The 11,498-nt window shown below is 51.9% G+C and overlaps 1 protein-coding gene across 1 annotated transcript in view; it reads left to right on the forward strand.

Moving 5' to 3' along the window:
• Window positions 1-739: 739 nt before the first annotated feature.
• GREM2 (gremlin 2, DAN family BMP antagonist) overlaps window positions 740-11,498 on the forward strand; it is a 67,783-nt gene continuing 57,024 nt past the window's right edge. The window contains exon 1 of the mRNA XM_080651219.1: window positions 740-940. The gene's annotated coding sequence lies outside the window, so the exon portion shown is untranslated. The remainder of the gene's footprint in view (window positions 941-11,498) is intronic.

Genomic DNA, 11,498 nt, shown 5'->3' on the forward strand with positions numbered 1-11,498 from the left:
TTGCATTAGGGACCTCTGCATGCCATACACAAAGATAGGGATGATGATGATGATGATGGTGATGATGATGATGATGATGACCAAAGCGCTCTTGGGAGCAGACAGCAAACTTGGACAATGAGTGTGTTGTTGTGTTTTTTTTTTCCCACGGAATTCATTCAAGATTTCATGCCTTGAGCTCTCACGTAGGTTATAAGGCTCAGGTGCTTCTAATTGCACTGGCCTTAGTTATTCAAAACAATAGAAGAGAGAGAGGAGAGAGAGAGAGAGAGAGAGAGAGAGAGAGAGAGAGAGAGAGAGAGGAGGCGTATCACACAGGCTTCGGACATTCTTCACATTGCAAACCCACCCACAAAAGAAGGAAGAAGATCTGAGGCGAATGAGTGGTTTTTGCGGATTTGGGGGGGGATGGAGAATGTCTCCACATAAACAAGAAGCTGTGGATGGCAAGTCTGCTTTAAAAAAAAAAAAAGGTTACCGCTTGCCCACAAGGCTGTAAATCCACAGGCTGCAAGGAGGCGAGCAGAAACCCTGCGAGCGACTGAAGTGTGTGTGGCTGCAATGTTTGTGGGCTCCTTGAGAAACCAGCGCTGAGTGAAGCAGAGGGAGGTGGGGGGGGGGGGCCGCGGGGGTGGGGTTTGGGGGGGAGGGGGGAGGCTGGTGTGATTTGTTTGGTGTTGGGAGCCAATAGGAACCCCGGGCTGTGATAATATCCCAGGCAGCGCCGCCGAGACAGGAGTCAGAGCTGAGTCTGCGGCTCGGAGCCTCGGATCCCCCTGCGGGCGCCGCCGACCGCCCGGGGCTGCACCCTCCGGCGCGCGGCGCTCCTGCGCTCCTGCCGGGGTCCCCCTGCGGCGGACAGGAGCTCCCCGAGACCGCGAGGCGCAGGGAGAGCCAGACAAGGGCCCCGAGGAGGGAGGCTTGCATCCCGTCGCTGCAGGTAGGAGCTCGCTGCGGGCTGATCCGACCCGGGCGCGGCGGGTTTCTGCGTCTCCACCTTCGCCCGGGACACGGACAAGTCCCTGACGCTTGTCGGCGGGGCCACCTCCGCGCTTCCAAGCGGTTGGCGTGCGTTTGGGGGGCCACGGGGTTTATTCCCCGCTTGAATTAGCCGTGGGTGGACAGCAAGGACCTTCCAACTTGACCGTGCGCTCTTTTGCGCTCTCTCTCTCTCTCTCCCCCCCACCCAACCTCAGTACCTGCACTGTCAGGTTAGCCATGCATACCTCTTGGAGACTGACCTTCTTGGTAGCTGTGACCTAGAGCAGGTCAAACCCCGTGTGGCTGTGAGGAAGCGGCTTTGCACACCCCCACCTACCTGCCAGGTGAATGGATGTCCCCCCTCCCGCCCCCAGGCCTGGGAGCCACGGGGGACTTGGGCAGGGCTGGCATCGCTCAGGCATCTGGCCGAGCCGGACTGGGCTCCGGAGTGAAATGTCACCGTACGGCAGTGCCAGGGGTGAAGCGGGCGGGGAGAGGAGGCAGGGAGATTCTTGAAGATGTCAAGTGTCGGGGACGCTGGCTGTGAACCCCGCTTCCGTGTACAGTTTTGGCTTCTGCGTGGAAAATGCGGTGGTCATTCTGGGTACCGGGACCTCACCTGTTCCTCCATCGGAAAGCCACAGATGGGAGCGCTGTCCTAAGGATACCTGCGAGGAAATGTCCATTTTGGGGTTGATTTTATATATATATATCCTTAAATTGATAGACCTCTGGCCATTTCCTTCTTTTCCTTTCTCTCTTTAGTTTGAGAGACCAGTTTTACATGGAAAAAAGAATCCATTTTTCCTGAGGTTTTGCCACGTTGGGTTTTGAATTTTGACGATGGTTATATAACGTTGCTTCCTGTTGATGGCTTGTGGTTCAATTAGCGTTGCTTCCGACATTCAGGGTTTCCCTGGGGGAAGCCAATCGGAGGCTCAGTGACAGGATTGATGTGGGGGACATCCTCAGAGACTGGTGTGGCGGTGACGGCTCTGAATGTCTACAGGAGAGCGTTCCTGCAGCGGGGAACACACTCGGGTTGGGACTGGGGTTCAGTAAGAGGACCCTGTAGCAGGTGCAGGAGCAGTGGGCTACGTGATGTTAAGTCTAAGTAGCAACTCCTGTCATGGATTCTCCACCGATCACCTCCCGGCCGTGCCCTGATCGCTCACAGGCAGTCCCACACCCATCCCGCCTGGTTTACCGGGCACCGCTCAGCCCGAGACACGTGCCTCCCCAGGAAAGATAAGGAAGTTGTAAGATAGGCAGTGGTTTTGCCCGTCGCCGTGGAGAGTTCACGTTGCCCTGTTTCATCCGATGGCCACGTTCTTTCGTCCTGAAGGGAAATTCGCGCGCAGCTGTGCCCTGGCGTCACGGAAACTGCCTATATGTTTGCCCATCCCCAGATTTGAATGAGTTAACAAGGTGCGTTGGACAGCAGGTCGAAGGATGGATGTGGCGAGTAAATATCTTATGTAGGAGCGAGCATCTTGACTTTACAGATGAATATTTTTCTCCTCGTACATCACAAGGCACTTGATTGTAAAAGTGTGGGGCGCGGCCACAGTGTTCGGACAGGTTCAAGCCTCGGGCTAAGGAGAGGGCACAGTCCCCTCCTGGCCACGTGCACGTCCCAGCGTGGAGGACAGAGCCTCCCAGCACCATGACAGCCAACAGCTGTGGTTGTCAGCTTGAACCTGTGGTCCCAACACGTGGCCCCACGTGCCTGAGTGGCGTGGGCTGGATAGAGTTCAGGTGCATGTGGTTGAGTAGGTGGAAACCCACGAGAAGGTTGTCCACATCTTGGCCACGCCCTTCCTTTGCCTCGTGGCATCTGCTGTAAAATAAAGACTCGGCTGGTGGGCGCTGTCTCTCAGGGAGCCGAGACCCAGCCTGCATCCCCTTGTCTGTCTTTTCTAAGCCTTTCAGCCGCCCCCCACTCAGGGTCACCCGTGGCCGTGCCGGCGTGGCACATAAAAGAATTTACCTCTTCAAATAAATGCAAATCAATTGACCCAACTAAATTGAATTTGTAGTTAAAAGGGGTGGCTTTGTCGTGCCGTATTTGTCAATTTCCTATCAATATCATGTCTGAAATAAATGGAGACTCATTTCCCTCTTACTAATCAAACTCTTTTTTTTAAAAAAAAAAAACACACCTATTTTTATTGATTTCAGAGAGGAAGGGAGAGATAGAAACATCCATGATGAGAGAGAATCATGGATCGGCTGCCTCCTGCACGCCCCCTACTGGGGATCGAGCCCACAACCAGGGCATGCGCCCTGACGGGGAATCGAACCCAGGACCCTTCAGTCAGCAGGCCGACGCTCTATCCACGGCGCGACACCAGCCAGGGCTTAAAACCATTCAAACTCTTAAAAATATTGGGCATGTTGGTGGCAACTGAGGGAAGGAGAGACTGAACATATAGGCTGCGTGTGGCCTGGAGACACTGGTGGGATTTTAAAGATCAATATAAACAGTGTTTTGGTCGCCCCTGGTGTAGCGATTATCATCTTTCAGGGAGAGAGGAAATCAAACGGCCCTTCCCCGTCCAGCCAGCCCGAGCGTGAGACACCCTCCAGCTGACAAGTTGGGTGCAGTCTGAACAAGGTACATGCCTTTCCACCTCTTTAAAGGAACCGCCTCTCCCTCAGCCCTCTTCTGCGGAAGCAGGGGAATGGAATTAGGCTCTGCGTCCGGCCGCCGGGTTCTCGTTGATATGGAGAGGGCTGGCCGGCCTGGGTCAAGGACGAGCATGGGGAGCCCGCAGGGGCCCCGCCCACACGGATCGGACCAGCCCCCTTTGTGCTCAGGTGTGGCTGCAGCCAGCAGGCCAGGTGGCAGGCATTTTCTGTGTCAGGGACCTTTAAGGATTTTACAGGGGTCCTCAAACTTTTTAAACAGGGGGCCAGTTCCCTGTCCCTCAGACCGTGGGAGAGCCGGACTATAGTTTAAAAAAAAAAAAACTATGAACAAATTCCTATGCGCACTGCAGGCCCGGGACGTGTCGGCTGCTAAGCAGGACAGGCAGCGGCCCCCGGCGGGCCGGATCAATGTCCTCGGCGGGCCACATGTGGCCCGCGGGCCGTAGTTTGAGCACCCCTGAAATTTTAGGAGAAAAGTGGGTTAAAAAAAAAAAAAAAAGGTTCCGAATGGGGAAATGTGTGGCGTATTGGGCTTGAAACAAGTCACCATAAGAAGCAAGAAATGAGACATCCTGTTTTGAAGAGGAAAGTGTGCAATTATGATTTAGGCCTCTGGTGCCTTCTACGTCTGTTTGCTTCGCTATTTCTCTCACTACCACAGGGATCTTTTTTTTTTTTTTTTAAGATATGTTTTCTTTATTTTCAGAGAGAGAGAGAGGAAGGAGAGGGAGAGAGAGAGAAACATCTATGTAAGAGCGAAACATCCATCGGCCGCCTCCTGCATGCCCCCTCCTGGGGGTCCAGCTGCAACATGGGCGTGTGCCCTGACTGGGAATCGAACCAGCAACCTCTCAGTGCTCGGGACAACGCTCACCCAACTGAGCCACACTGGCCAGGCCATGTCCTGTTTTATGTGTGTGTTTTCCCTATAAATTGACGTGCTGACCCAGCCGTGGGCAAACTACGGCCCACGGGCCGGATCCGGCTGTTCTAGCCGGTTCTCTTGCTCTCCCCTCCGCTCCTTTCCTTTGAATTTATATTATTTCACACAAACACTCCATCCATGCTTTTGTTCCGGCCCTCCGGTCCAGTTTAAGAACCCATGGTGGCCCTCGAGTCAAAAAGTTTGCCCACCCCTGACGCTGACCTATAAAGTGTAGAATTAGTTTTGATCACAGTCAGGCTAAATTATGGTCCTCAAACCATGAACCTACACGCAAATATTTCCTTTTGCCACCACTTCTGGTTGGGACGATGTCCCTGATTGGCCAGCTCAGCCTCAGGGCCCAGCTGGGATGGGGCAGGCACACTGCTCTGCGGAGCGGAGCCCAGAACCACGTGAGAGTAAGAGGCTAAATAGTGACAGGACGAAATGACCAGGGTGCGAAGAGAGGCGGCATAGAGATCGGCACCCTTAAACAGAAATCCAGGAGCCAAAGGAATACGCGTTCGTTTCCCCGGATAAGCTCCAAGTATACGCTTTTGGTGAGATGATCTGAATATTTTTTTAAAGAAGTATTCTATTTTATTTTTTTAAAATATCCTTTTATTTATCTCAGAGAGGGAAGGAGAAGGAGAGAGAGAGAGAGAAACAGCAACGATGAGAAAGAATCTTTGATGTGGGCCCTGCCCGTGAATCAAACCATGACCTCTTGGTTCATAGGTCGACTCTCAACCACTGAGCCATTGCCGGCAGGGCAAGGTTTTCTGAACATTTTAAACAAATTGTCATGCACACACATGTATCTCATGCAGCGGTCGGGGGGAAATACATGCATCTGATGAGCTCTGAACACTCCTGTGCTTGTAGTCCAGGAGAGGGCAGTATGCAAACTGGGAAAAGCGGTGCCTCCCCTTGACCAGGGGGAGCCTGCAATCTGCAAACCGCCAAGAAAATGCGCCCCTGCCTGTACGCACCCCACTCCCTTCGGAGGAAGAGGCCAGGGTCTGGGTCACGGATACACCGCTCAGAAAGGTTTGCTTTTATTTTTATGCCAGACGTGCACGTGCCTGGCAAGGAAGGACTGCAGCCTGTTGGACAGACAACTCTGTTTCCCTTTCTTTTCATCAGCTTCCCTCTTTTATTATTTTCAAATATATTTTTAATTGATTTCAGAGAGGAAAAGAGAGGGAGAGAGAGAGAGACAGAAACATCCGTGATGAGAGAGAATCCTGGATCGGCTGCCTCCTACAAGCCCCCCCTCCCCCCGCACTGGGGATGGAGCCTGCAACCCCAGCACGTGCCCTGACCGGGAATCGAACCAAAATGTGACCTCCTGGTTCCTAGGTCGACGCTTAACCACCGAGCCACACCGGCCGGGCTAGCTTTATTCACGCTTTGAAGGTACTCAAGCAGTCTTTATTTTTAAAATCATTTATCTATCAGAGAGAGAGAGATCAATTTGTTGCTCTACCTATTGATGCATTTATGGGTTGATTCTTGTATGTGCCCTGACCGGGGATCGACCCCTCAACCTTGGTGTATCAGGATGACACTCTCACCAGCTGTGCTCCGGCCAGGGCCACTAAAGCGGTCTTTACCTTTACTCCGCCAGGAACTGGGTGGGAGAACGGGAAGCAGAATGGAGAGGAAAGAGGAACAGGAAGAATGGGGTTTCTTGAGTCGCTTCTCCAGGGAAAACGTTATAAGCTGCTTTACCAGTGGCCCTCGTCTTCATTTCAGCGTGTCTCAAGTGTAAGGTCAGGGCCCGGAGGACCTCCCGAATCCTAGCAGATGAGCTGGCTTAGCTTCCCTAAGTGGGAGCCGGAATCTAACCCGGTGCTGAAAAGAAGAACTGTGCGTCTACCTCCCAGAGCAGGGGTGGGCAAACTTTTTGACTCGAGGGCCACCATGGGTTCTTAAACTGGACCGGAGGGCCAGAATAAAAGCATGGATGGAGTGTTTGTGTGAACTAATATAAATTCAAAGTAAAGGAGCGGAGGGGAGAGCAAGAGAACCGGATAGAACAGCCGGATCCGGCCTGCGGGCCGTAGTTTGCCCACGGCTGGTCTGGGCGTAGGCACGTGGGGGTGGGGCGAGGGACAGTTGTGACAGCTGCGCCAAGAAAGACTGATTCGGAGGCTCCGGGAGCTGCGGGTCCTGGGGGGACTGGCATGCCCCCCAGGGGCTCGGGGGCTGGGGGGCATGAATGAGGCCTAGGAGACCAGTCGCCGCGTCTCTCTGGAGCCACCGTGCTCTGCTAGGAAACGGGGCGTCCTTGAACCGAGGCAAGGGTTTTATTCAAGGACAAAGCGAAGATGTCTTGGTGTCTGGGAGAAAGGGGGGTGGTTGGGTGTCCTCCCCACTCGGCAGATTGGGCTCGGAGTCCTCGGTCCCCTGGCGGGCACTGCTGAGTGCCTCGGTGCTGGGAAAGCTGGGGTGCCGGGGAAGAGCCGTCCAGGTCACTGTGGGCTTGGGAGGGTCTCAGCTCATCAGAGAGGGAGGGACACATCCTAGAGGCTGAGGTGGGGGATGGTAAGATTTATCACCCGAAGTCTAAGTCCAAGAATCTCCGCTGCTGTGTTCAGTGCGTTTTTTAAATTATTATGGATGTCAGAGAGGAAGGGAGAGGGAGAGAGAGAGAGAAACATCCATGACGAGAGAGAAGCATGGATCCGCCGCCTCCTGCACGCCCCACACTGGGGATCGAGCCTGCAACCTGGGCCTGTGCCCTTGGCCGGGATCGAACTCAGGACCCATCAGTCCGCAGGCCGATGCTCAATCCACCGAGCCAAACCGGCGAGGGGGCTGTTTTTCAGTTTTTTAACGTGGCACTTGCAGCCCCTTCCAGTCAGATGAACTCTAGGGTCCATCTCCCTTTTCTGGATGACTGGCCAGTAAAGAAATCTCACGGCTGGTGGGGAGTTCTCTGCGAAGGCCTTAACCCAGCCGTGGGCAAACTACGGCCCGCGGGCCGGATCCGGCTGTTCTATCCGGTTCTCTTGCTCTCCCCTCCGCTCCTTTACTTTGAATTTATATTAGTTCACACACACACTCCATCCATGCTTTTGTTCCAGCCCTCTGGTCCAGTTTAAGAACCTATTGTGGCCCTCGAGTCAAAAAGTTTGCCCACCCCTGCCTTAACCTGTTGTGAGGCACAGCAGGGTCAGTCAGATCACAGTATTCTGGCAGAGACAATAACCCTCGTAAGAAGACATAGTTGCCCTGGCCGGTGTGGCTCAGTGGATAGAGCGTCGGCCTGCGGACTGAAGGGTCCCAGGTTCGATTCCGGTCAAGGGCATGTACCTTGGTTGAGGGCACATCCCCAGTAGGAGGTGTGCAGAAGGCAGCTGATTGATGTTTCTCTCTCATCGATGTTTCTAGCTCTCTATCCCTCTCCCTTCCTCTCTGTAAAAAAACCAACAAAATATATTAAAAAAATAAAAAAGAAGACATACTTGAGGGCATGGTGCACTAAGAAAACATTTCTGAATGATGAGTGCAAGGGATTTAGACACAAAGGAAATACACGACTTCTGGAAAAATTCTCTGGAAGGGGAGTTTTTGAAGGACATGATGCCAAGAACATAGATAATCCCACGCCCGACTTTCATGGTGAACGTTAGTAGCAGTTCTGAGCTAAAGTCATTTTCTCCTGTAATTTATTTAAACGGGGGGAGGGGCGGGAAGGGAGCGCATTGAGCAGGGAAACACTTGACCGGCTCATGGGAAATGCTAAGTTGACTCTGTCTCCTGCGAACATCGTCTGTATTAAAAATATGATTCCACCTGGCCTGGGGCTGTGGCTCTGAAGTCTGGAGGGAGCTAACCTTATCATCCGTGGAAACAGGCCACCTCGCTCGGCTTTGATGCAGTGATATCACGCACTCTGCATAACGCATTACATATTCTAATTATAGCAGCAGCATTTGGGGAAAGGTGATAGATGCGCGTTATTATCCTTATAGTTAATAACAGTCAAGCCGCTTAGCTCTATAATGAGATTCCCTGCCCTGTGCTTTACCTCGGGATCTAAATTCCACCACAGTTTCCAGCACTCTTTCATTTTCCCTTGTTAATGATTTTAAATAGGAAGACTCATTTATCATTTGTGGAATCCTTAACATGTGCCAGATTATACGGGACACATGCATGCATGTTATCTAATTTAATCTTCACCGCCGCCCTGGGAGTTAGCTTCTGTACGTTTCACTGTTTAAGAGAATCTTACCTAATAATAGACAAACATGTAAATCGACCGTACCTCCGCTACGCCGCCAGCCAGTCAGGAGTGATATGCAAATTAATCCAACAAAGATGCGGTTAATTTGCATACACAGGCGCCGAGTGACTGGGGCGGGATGCAGGCGTTCTGCCCCATCCCCGGGCTCTCAGGGCCTCTGGGCAGCTTGGGAAAGTGGGGCCCGAGCGGAAAAAGGTGGCTCTGGGGCCCGAGTGGAAAGGGGCTGGGCCGGAGTGGAAAGATGGTGCCGGCAGCCAAGGAAAGGAAAGATCATTCTAGCACAAATCTTCGTGCATCGGGCTTCTAGTTGGTTATAATCATACGTTTGAAAGGAGTTGGTTCATACGTGCAAGCATTTAGCAGATATCCATTGAGCTTCTTTGTATAACATAACAGCAGCAGCAGCAACAACAAAAATAATAATATAGCGTGGCTATTTTTACTAGCATGGTTCTTTATATGCTAGTTTTACATACTTAGTTCTCTTTAATCCCTGCATAAGCCATTTACTGACATGTGCAAAAATCAAAACAACAAGCATCTTTCTAAAGCACTGACTTATCACGAAATGATTGAAATTACATATATGAAAATAATATTTTTAAAAAATATATATTTTTATTGATTTCAGAAAAGGGAGAGGGAGAGAGAGAGACAGAAACATCAATGATGAGAGAGAATCATTGATTGGCTGCCTCCTGCACTGGGGATCGAGCCCACAGCCTGGACGTGTGCCCTGACCAGGAATCGAACCGTGACCTCCTGACCCTCAACCACTGACCCACACTGTCCAGGCCAATTTGCTGAACAATTTATAGGTTTCATCCAATTTTACAAATCCTATATAATAAAAGGCTAATATGCAAATTGACCAGTAACTATGATGGCACTGACCACCAGGGGGCAGACGCCCAATGCAGGAGCTGCCCCCTGGAGGTCAGTGGGCTCCCACAGGGGGAGCGCCACTCAGCCAGAAGCCGAGCTCATGGCTGGCAGCGCAGTGGCGGTGGCAGGAGCGGGGCCTAAGCTGGCAGTCAGACATCCCCTGAGGGCTCTCAGACTGCAAGGGATGCAGGCCGGGCTGAGGGACACCCCCCACCCCGAGTGCACATTTCGTGCACCGGGCCTCTAGTATCCTGATATTATTGTTATTATTACTTCCACTTTAGTGATACCACCGTGGCATTAGCAGAGCTGTGGCTTTGTCACCAATAGACACCAGCTATTTCCCTCGCACATGACCCTTGATACAGATGTCTCAGCGTATCGCTAACATGGATCCTACTTCAGCATTATGGAGGTGATCCTCCCTGCTTCTCGGTCTCATTCGTAGTATGTGATAAAGAGAACCATTGACTGGCTGCCTCCTGCACATCCCACACTGGGGATCGAGCCCGAAATCTAGGGTCGACACTCAACCACTGAGCCACACCAGCTGGGCCATCCTGCTATTCTTTAGGCCGGTCCTGTTGCCCAGGGCTCCTCTGCCTACACTCTCCTTTTATTTCTGGAACCAGGGATGCAAACAACCAGACATCCACCTGGGACAGACTCCCCAGTCAATAGTAGGCACCTCCTTCATTTACTCTCTATTGAACGAACGAATGAATGAGTGAATGAATGAATGGAGAAATGAATGGAAGAATGAATGAATGAGGTACAGCAGTTCCTACCCACAGTGCTCTCATACAACAATAAGGGTCAGCCACAGATGGACTGCTGTCGTGGGGGAGGTACTGTCCCTTGCAGTGTCGTCGAGCAGACGGTTGACTCCAGGAGCGAGAGCAGCAGGGGGCAGCACAGAGATGCCACGGGGCGTGACCACGCAGACAGGCCACATCCCATCCCTCCTTCATTTGTGTTCGCCATCCTGCTCCGGTGGAGTGTACATGCCATTGACCTTGAGTAATTGAACTGTGGAAGATAAAACAACGAACTCCTAATAAAAAGTTCTTTCCGCCCAAATTTGGAGCAAACATGGTGAACCCCATTCCTGGGGTTGAATGAGACGGCATTGCCGACGCCTGGTGTCTGAAGAGGCCTCAGATGGGGCTGAACAAAGGGAAGAAGAGAATCCTCCGTTGTAAAAATGCCTCTGGTCTTCGGAAGGGTGATGTCCTTCTGTCGGGTGGTTTTGCCATAAACCACTGTTCTTGGACTAATAGGAAATTTTCCTTGTAGCGCGATGGTACATTCTCCCAGATTATCAGTGCAGCGTGCAAAGTCCCACGACCTCAGAGACTGGCCAAGGTCAAAGGCAGAGAGGCCCGCGGAGTCTTTGGACTCCCCACGCACCAGAGCCCCAGTGGGGCTACCAGAAACCCCCCTCGTGACAACGAGAAAGCGTGCTTTCCTGATTGCCAGACTGCACCGTGAAAATGGATACGCGTTCCTCATTCGTGCGTAGATATTCCTGCTGTTTTCCCCAACGGCAGTAAAACTCAGATTGTCTCCATGTGATTCACACATTGGCCAATTGAGGTTTGGAGCTGTGTAGTCGATATGAACTGCTATGGTGTTTAACTGGTTTTCTGTTTCAAATGACAGCCAGAACGATCAAATAAACCCAAAAATATTTATTAGGGCGGCTTCTGGATATATAGACTGTGGTTCATTACAGAGACTCAATAATGTCACTAAAGGAGAAGATTTTTTTTTTTTCCATCTGCGTAAACCCTCAGT

Source organism: Plecotus auritus, assembly GCF_963455305.1.
Source record: "Plecotus auritus genome assembly, chromosome: 14".
Classification (NCBI taxonomy): domain Eukaryota; kingdom Metazoa; phylum Chordata; class Mammalia; order Chiroptera; family Vespertilionidae; genus Plecotus; species Plecotus auritus.